Source organism: Orycteropus afer, unplaced genomic scaffold, assembly GCF_000298275.1.
Source record: "Orycteropus afer afer isolate SDZICR_OR568_19922 unplaced genomic scaffold, OryAfe1.0 scaffold00128, whole genome shotgun sequence".
NCBI classification, from domain to species: domain Eukaryota; kingdom Metazoa; phylum Chordata; class Mammalia; order Tubulidentata; family Orycteropodidae; genus Orycteropus; species Orycteropus afer.
The window spans coordinates 6,279,826-6,289,312 of record NW_006921715.1 but is presented as its reverse complement, the minus strand read 5'-3'; the positions used below and the strand labels follow the sequence as shown (position 1 = coordinate 6,289,312).

Below are 9,487 nucleotides of genomic sequence, written 5' to 3'. Positions count from 1 at the left end.
ATGGCACAAGATGAGGGACAGACAGACGGCACCCACACCGGGAGATGGCACAAGATGAGGGACAGACAGACGGCACCCACACCGGGAGATGGCACCAGGGGACGGCACACGCCGAGGGATACACACAGACAGCACCGACACCAGGGGACAGCACGAGCCGAGGGAAACCATGCGGAGGAAGGACGACCCCTGCAGACACTGGGCTCTCACCCCACAGCACAAAGCTCAGAGGCAGGGATACTCATGGATCTCCCAAGGAAGGCACATTTTCTCACAGAGCTGGGACATCATCTCCCCCACTATGTACTGGAGGTAACATCATCCTGAGATGCCCAGAGGCTGACATTGGCATTGACTTCTGATGTCTCAGCCGAATACAAGTAGAAGATGGGACACACGCTGAGTCAGGGCCAGCTGCTAAGGGAGCGCGCCTGTCAGGCTGGGATGGGGGTTGCTGAGGCAGAAACGAGAGCGTGATGGCCCACTGACAGAAAGCACATGCTGTGGCTGACAGCGCGTGCTTCCTTCCCGAAGAGCCTCCAGTGAACCGAGATCGAAACCTTGGATTCCTGGTCAGAGATTCTGACGCAATGGCTCACCTGAAGCTACTCAACACTTTTTCAACAATAATTAATCGGAGTTATCACTGTAAAGAGAAGACAGTACCACTTCCCATGGTGCTTTGTATGTGGTGGGGCAAATGCATGGCATGTATACACTACAGCCTCAGGGCCTCAGTAAAAGGACGGTCCAGGAACTGCAGCGGTTAACAGCAAAGCACCCTACACTGTCACCAACAACATCCCTCTTACTCAAAGACCATCATGCCTTTATAAAGAACAGGCAAGATTCCAAAAAGGAGCCCTGGTGGTACAATGGTTAGGTGGTTTGAGTCCATCAGAGACTTTGCAGGAGAAAAGACCCAACAACCTGCTGCCATAGACATTTCAGCCTTGGAGACCCTGTGGGCAGTTCCACTCTGTCCTCCAAGAGCGCTGTGGGTCAGAATCACTCCACGGCAGTGGGTGTGGTTTGGTCTTTGCTTCCCTGAAGATTGACAGCCTGGGAGACCCTGTGGGCAGTTCCACTCTGTCCTCTAGGGGCGCTGTGGGTCAGAATGGACTCCAGGCAGTGGGTGTGGTTTGGGCTTTGCTTCTGTGAAGACTGACAGCCTGGGAGACCCTGTGGGGCAGGTCCACTCTGTCCTCTAGGGGCGCTGTGAGTCGGCATCAAGTACGTAGCACACAACAAATTCTTAAAGCCCTCTTTGTTCAAGATGGGAAAACCAGTAAGAGCAAAATTAAGAATAAATTAACCATGGAGAGAGACATGGTAGTGGCTGCAAAGCTGCAGTCTCACCTGACAGAACGCTCCGGGATAGAACGCTCCTGGGACCGTTACTCTAACTGCTGCTGTGAGGAGCCATCGACGTGGCTCTGACTCAGCAATCCCACGGACAACAGGACGAGCGCCTACCCAGTCCTGCTCCATCCTCCCCACTGCCGCTGTGCACACCCGTAACACACTGTTCAGTCCTTCACTTGTCTTGTCAGCAAGCTGGGCATTCCAAACGGGTCATTTCTGTCCTTTAAGCAATTTAAGGAGACCTGGGGAGTTGAGATTTGGCTCACAGTCTTTGTGTCCGTCCCAAGAAGTCCTTTCAAAGCCTGAGGCGGGAGCTGCCAAGTTAGTCTTTGTCCGCATTCTGGCACATCTGTCCTGCCAGCCCTTCAAGACAGCCTCTTCCACTTCCAGCTTCTCCCTCCTTGCCAGCACCCTCCTCACTGGCCTCCCACCTTTCTTTGCACCCCTCCCAACCCGCCCCTGCCAGCGGCATGCTTCTCAGCCCGGGGCCTTGCCTTGCATCTGCCGAGAACCTTCAGACGCCCTGGGTCTTTAGGGTCAGGCCCCCAGCCTGCGCCCTGGCAGCCACTCCGGCCCCCGCTCTCCCCAGCCTTCCTCCTGACGACATGCAGGAGGACCCTTCGGCAGACGCTCCTCTCTGCTGGGGGACTGGGCGGCTTCTGGGCATTCTGGCAACCCAAGCTCTGAGGTCACAAAGTCCTCCCGACGCACTCTCCACCAGGAGTTGAACCACATCTTTCTGAGCCTTCAGCTGATGAATCTGCTACTGCCCGTCATGTCACATGGCAGAAGCCACCTGTGCGGGCTCCTTGAAGTCACAGCCTGTCATCTCAGCAGAATGTCCCCGAGAAAGCAGGCCTTGGTAAATGCTCTCCAGAGGAGGCGGCCAGTTAGCGAAACTTCCGACAGCTTGTTGCAATATGTGGGAGACGGCTCTTCACGGCATGCTGCTAGGGAAGAGCCACCCGTCCCCGAGTTTCCGCTGGCTGTTCTGCCCGCGGGGCTGGGAGAGGGGCTCTAACACCATCACAGAAGAACCAGAAGCAAACATCTCACGAAAATGAGGACACGTCTGCGCTATTCCTGCCGCTCAGCACCTGCCCTTTCCTCGGATGTTGCTTTGAGGGAGCCTGCTTCCAGTTCAGTCCTTGGGCTTCTGACCATGTTGCTTTTCCCAGCTACTCCAGTCTGTGAGAGGTCCAGAGGGGGCTATGTCCAGACTAATCCAACAAAAGCAATGACACAACTCCAGCCTCTTGTTTGTAAGAGGGCCACATGCAGCATGGCATGAGGTCTGATGCTGCCCCGAGCCCAACACTGAAGCCACTGAAGTGGAAAGGGAACCACAAGGGATTTGCACTAGGCCCGGATGTGCTCAGTATGGGGACTAACCGATTTCCTTCTAGGCTGAACCAGCATGGACTGGGTTTTCTGTAGCCTCCAACACAGAGGGTCCCAAGTGACTGAAGTACTGAAAGAAACCCATGGCTGTGGCCTGCACACATGAGCACGCGTGCATGCACACACACACACATGCTGTCATGATTGTGTGCTCTGCTGTCTGGGCAGAGCAGTCAGAACCAACGATCTCCACCTTGCCCAGGGGCTGATAATCTCGGGTCAGGTCAGAAGCAAGGATCAAGGGATGTGTGACAAGAGCAGGGAGGAAAGAGGAGGAGGCAGGGGGTGTTGCAAGGCTTCTTTCCAAGAGAACAGACTGATTCCAAGGTTCTGGGGAGGGAAGGACTCTGAGCCAATGTCCAGAGCAAAAGATGGTTCCCACCCAGCCCCACAAGGCACGTGGCTGAACAGTCCTAGTCCAGGCAGGACCTATGAGGCATACAAGCACAGCAAGACTGTTTGGACAGATGCTGTTGTTGTTAGGTGCCACTGAGTTGTCTCTGACTTAGCGCGATCTCATGTACAACAGATCGCAACACTGCCCAGTCCTGTGCCAGCCTCACGATCCCTACTTAAACTGAGCTCTGGACAGGGACTAGGCAGCAAAAAACTGACACTCGTTAAAGTTAGAGATCTTTCTGGAAATAAAACGTAAATGGGTATTTTTATTATAAGGTAAAATTTAATCCCCATCCCATCAATACCGTGGCACAATGCACCTGCTTTCTGGCTTGCAGAGCAGGCCTGGCACCACGGTCCAGAAAGTAGTCAACACCAGGGCAGCCGTGTTCACTGGGTCTTCCGCTCACAACAGACCATCCCACATCAGCACAGGCTGCTTCTCAGGGTGCACCAAGTAGCAGGTGTGAAAACCGGACTGTATATCCCCCGGAAAAAAGCGCTAAGAGCGATGGCTGTGTTTCGTAGTGTACCAATAAGCCAAACAGCAGCTGTGCTGTGTCTGTAACGGCTCTGGGTCCAAGGAAGGAGCATTTTCCAAACCCTGAACTTACAGAAACAGTAATATTTTTATCAGAAATCAAGTCGTCTGATTGTAGGTCCCTATGAATTTTCCCATTGGCTTTGTGTTTATGTCTGACCTTCTCTTTTTTTGAACATCGGAGCCACCCAAGGTCCCCCCAGGGCAGGTGCTCCGGATGTTTTGGCACAATGGCCAGTCTGTTGTAGAGCTTCTCACAGGCAGTGGTTGGCTGCTGACCGAAATCATGATCAGAGACTGGGCCAAAGCAGATTGAAAAATACAATCCCAAAGACATACATGTGGACTGCAATCAAGCCTCTGACCCTCAATAAATACCAGGACAAGGGGAGAAGGAGACAAGGTAATAAAGCCACAATCTTAAATGGCATCTAAACTTCTGTTAAGAGGTCCTGCTGTGCCTCATGGTAACACCGTGCTACACACAGGGTTGTTGTTGTTGGTAGTCCAGATAGTCTCACAGGACTATCTAAAGCCTGTGAGGAAAGAGGGCAGTGAGCTTGTCACGTGGTCCTAATTCATTCTCAGTCGGTGGGTTAGGCATGATGTTGCGCTTAGTAGGTGTTCTTTGGTTGACTCCAACTCACAACGACCTCATGTACAACAGAGAGACGCTGCCTGGTCCTACACCTGCCTCACAATCCTTGCTGTACCTGAGCCCATTGTTGCGGCCACGGTGTCAGTCCATCTTGTTGACAGCCTTTCCCATTTCTGCTGACCCTCCACTCCACCAAGCAAGATGCCCTTCTTCAGGGATGGGTCCCTTCTGACAAAATGACCAAAGGAGGCGAGAAGAAGTCTGGCCATCGCTTCCGAGGAACATTCTGGCTCTGCTACCTCCAGGACAGATCTGTTCGTTCTTCTGGCAGTCCACAGTACTTTCAGCATTCTTCACCAACCCCACAACTCAAAAGCATCAACTCCTCTTTGTCTTCCTTACTCATTGTCCAGTTTTCACATGCATATGAGGTGAATGAAAATGTCACGCTCTTGGGTTAGGCCTAAGGCATCTGACTGCTAACCAGAAGGCTGGTGGTTCAAACGCACTAGCCACTCCTTGGAAGGAAGGATGGCCAATCTACTTCTGTAGAGATGATGTTGTTGTTGTTATGTGCTGTAGAGATACCACCTCGGAAACCCAAGGAGGGGTTGCTACGAGTTGGATCCAACTCCACAGCAGTGCGCTGCGTTGGGTTGTTAGTCTTCAAAGAGATACCTTTGCTCTTCAACAATTTTTAAAGAGGTCTTTTGCAGCAGATTTGCTCAGTGCAATACGTTGTCTGATTTCTTGACTGCTACTTCCATGGGTGTTGATTGTAGAGCCAAGTAAAATGAACTCTTTGGCAATTTTAATCTTTTCTCCATTTATTGTGATGCTGCTTATTGGTCCAGTTGTGAGGATTTGTGTATTCTTTATGTTGAGATGTAATCTATACTGCCGACTGTAGTCTTCAATCTTCATCAGTAAATGCTTCAATGATCTTCCCTTTCAGTAAGCAAGGTTGTGTCATCTGCATATTGCAGACTGTGAATGAGTGTTCCTCCAATCCTGATGCGTCATTTTTCTTCATATAGTCCAGCTTCTCATATTATTTCCTCAACATACAGGTTGAGTAAGTATGATGAAGGGATACAACCTTGACATACACCATTCCTGAACAAGTATCCCCTTGTTCCATTTGTACATTAGCCTCCTGGTCTATGTACAAGTTCCTCATGAGCACAATTAAGTGTTCTGGAATTCTCATTCTTCTCAATGTTATCCATAATTTGTTATGATCCACATAGCTGAATGCTTTTCCATAGTCAATAACACAAGTAAACATTCTTCTGGTATTCTTTGCTTTCAGCCAACATTCATCTGACATCAGCTATGATATTACTTGTTCCACGTCCTCTTCTGAATCCAGCTTGCATTTCTTGAAGTTCCTTGACAATTCTCTTCCAGTCAGCTGGCCGGGCAGCTGTCTTCCAGATTATTTGACGTAGATGAGTAAGTGCCTCCAGCACAGCATACATTTGTTGAAACATCTCAACGGGTATTCTGTCAATTCCCAGAGCCTTGTTTTTCACCAATTCCTACAATGCAGCTTCGAATTCTTCCTTCAATACCATTGGTTCTTGATCATATGCCACCTCCTGAAATAGTTGAACATCAACCAATTCTTTTTGGTACAATAACAATGTGTATTTCTTTCATCTTCTTTTGATGCTTCTTGCTTCATTCAAGTATTTTGCCCACAGACTCCTTCAGTATTGCAACTCGAGGTTTGAATTTTTTCTTCAGTTCTTTCAGCTTGAGAAATGCTGAGTGTGTTTTTGTTTTTCTAACTCCAGATCTTTGCACATTTTGTTATAATAATTGACTTTGTCTTCTCGAGATGCTCTTTGAAATCTGTTCAACTCTTTTATCTTGTCATTTCTTCCATGTGCTTTAGCTACTCTGTCAAGAGCAAGTTTCAGAGTCTCTTCTGACATCCATTTTCCATCTTCTTCATCTCCTGTTTTTTAATGACCTTTTGTTTTCTTCATGGATGATGGTCTTGACTTGTCTGGTGTTTGGTCACTGCTGTTGAATGTGTCATATCTGTGCTTCAGAATGGTCTCTAAATTCAGGTGCGATATTATAAAGGCCATATTTTGGCTCATGTAGACTCGTTTTCATTTTCTTCAGCTTCAGCTTGAACTTACATATGAGCAATTGATAGTCTGTTCCACAGTCAGCTCCTGGCCTTGTTTTGGCTGAAGACACTAATATGCTTCTCCATTGCCTGTTTCCACAGATGTGGTCAATCTGATTTCTGTGTATTCCATCTGGTGAGGTCCATGTGTATAGCTGCTGAAAAAGGTATTTGCAATGAAGAAGTCATTGGTCTTGCAAATTTTGATCATGCAATCTCCAGGGGCATTTTTATCACCAAGGGCGTATTTTACAAGTACTGATGATTCTTCTTTGCTTTTAATTTTTGCATTCCAATCACCAATAATAATCAATACATCTTGATTGCATATTTGGTCAACTTCAGACTGCAGAAGTTGGTAAAAATTTTCAATTTCTTCATCTTTGGCTTTAGTGGTTAATGTGTAAATATGAATAATTTGAATAATAATAGTATTAACTGGTTTTCCTTGGAGGCATACGGATATTATCCTATCACTGACAGCACTGTACTTCAGGAAAGATCTTGAAACATTCTTTTTGATGATAAATGCCATGCCATTCGTGCTCATTTTGTCATTACTGGCATAGTAGATCGTATGACTGTCTGATTCAAAATGACTAACACCAGTCCATTTCAGCTCACTAATGCCTAGGACATCAATCTTTATGCGTTCCATTTCATTTTTGACAACTTCCAATTTTCCTAGAGTCATACTTCATACTTTCCATGTTCCAATTATTAATGGATGTTTACAGCTGTCTCTTCCCATTTTGAAGGTCCCAAAAGCTTTACTCCATCCTTATCATTAAGGTCGACTTTCCTTTGAAGAGTCAGCTCTTCCACAGTCATAGTTTGAGTGCCTTCCAACCTTAGGGGCTCATCTTCTGCCACTATTATCAGACAGTATTTCACGGCTATTCATAAAGTTTTCCAGTAATATATCAGACTGTGTTTCACTGCCATTCATAAGGTTTCAACAGTCAATTTTTCAGAAGTGGATGGTTCCATCCTTTTCTCCATTCTTAATCTGAAGCTCTGCTGAAATGTGTCCACCATGGGTGGCCTGGCTTGTATTTGAAATACCAGTGGGATAGCCTGCAGCCTTACAGCAACACAGAAGCCATCACAGTATGACAAACTGACAGAGAAGTGGTGGTACAGTCAGTGTAAACTAAGGAAACTCATTCATTGCTGTCTGAGCATTCATAAATCAATGAGCGCTGCATTTGATGAGCACTTACTATGGGTCGTCATCTCTGCTAAGTGACTGAAGATTCACTCTAAACATAACAGGGTGTGACAGATGGCAGAGTAATGTCATCTGGAGAAACACAGTAGGAAGTCTGCCTGGTTTCAAAACAACATTCTTTTGACAGAAACTCCTTAGCTGTCCTTGGGCCAGAGCAACAAGTTGCCAAACCCATACCTTTTCCCCAGACACCAATGATCAACTTCACTTTCCACACAGCAAAACTGGTGAACCTGAAAAAGGATGCTAACAATAATCAGTAGGCATTAATCTCAAAAAAGGAAAACTATTAAAATCAGTTATACTGCCTGAGAAATATAATTGCAAGAGAGAAAAACCAATCCCCATTGGTGAGGCTTCCAAACATCACCGCGTGTTCAGAGCAGCGCTGCCAAGCAGCAGGGGCTTGTTCACGCCAAGCATGCCCAGTTCTCGCCTTCACATGGCCTATGCCAGGGCCAAGTGAGCACGTGCTGGAGCTCCGCAGTGGTAGTCCCCCGGCTTACGACGGGCTCTGTTCCAACGATGCCGTCCTACGTTGTCCTGACATAATTCAAGGACTTCTTTCCTTTAGTTTTCATTACCACCGTCTCTTATTGTCAGTATCTTTATAAATCTTTCATTTGTCTCTGAGGATTAGCAGCAGAGTGATGACAATGGTGAAGTTGCGGTTCAGTTCTGCTGAGTCACTTCCAACTCATAGTGACCCCACGCACAACAGAACAAAACTGTCCTGTCCTAGGCCAGCCTCACAATCCTTGCTATGCCTGAGCCCACTGCTACAGCCACTGGGTCAATTCATCTCGTTGAGGGTCTTCAACATTTTTGCTGACCCTCTACCAAGTACAATGTCCTTCTCCAGGAACTGGTCTCTTCTGATAATATGACCAAAGTAGGGGAGACATAACCTGGCCATCCTTGCTTCTAAGGAGTATTTCGGCTGTACCTGCCCCAAGATAGATTTGTTTGTTCTTCTAGCAGTCCATGGTATTTTCAGTATTCTTCTCCAACTCCACAATTCAAAGGCATCAACTCTTCTTCAGTCCTCCTTACTCATTGTCCAGCTTTCCCATGCACATGAGGCGACTGAAAATACTATGGCTTGGGTGAGGTGCACCTTACTCTTCAAAGTGGTATCTTTGCTCTTGAACACTAAAGAGGTCTTTTGCAGATCTGCCCAGTGCAATATGACATCTGATTTCTTGATGTTGCCTCCATGGGCACTGACTGTGAATCCAAGTAAAATGAAATCCCTGACAACTTCAAACTTTTCTGCACTTATCCCGATGTTGCTTACTGGTCCAGTTGTGAGGATTTTTGTTTTCTTTACGGTGAGGTGCAATGCACACATGAACAAATTAAGCTCTGTACCACTACATGTGGTACATATTACTAATGATAAGGTGTTACAGAACAACAAAAGAGGTTGTGTGGCTGAACATGCTGTCAGTCAGCTGTTCAGGTTACCTGTGCACATGCACACATCCCTACATAATCAGGCTATCAGTACAGCACAGGAGGTTTCCTTCAGAGCGAATATAACCCAGGCAGCCTGTCACGTGCTCTTGGTTTACATTTGTCAAGGAATAAGGTCTATGTAGGGAGAAGAAGCCCTGGTGGCACAGTAGTTAAGTGCTTGGCTGCTAATCAAAATGTTGGCTGTTCAAACCCACAAGCTGCTCCATAGGAGAAAGATGAAGCAGTCTGCTCCTGTGAAGACTGACAGCCTTGGAGACCCTGTGGGCAGTTCCACTCTGTCCTCTAGGGGCGCTGTGAGTCGGAATGGACTCCACGGCAGTGGGTGTGGTT

At 47.4% G+C, this 9,487-nt stretch overlaps 1 protein-coding gene across 1 annotated transcript in view; it reads right to left on the bottom strand.

The window, feature by feature from the left end:
- MARK3 (microtubule affinity regulating kinase 3) overlaps nucleotides 1-9,487 on the bottom strand; it is a 140,123-nt gene that overhangs the window by 8,092 nt on the left and 122,544 nt on the right. The window lies entirely within an intron of this gene.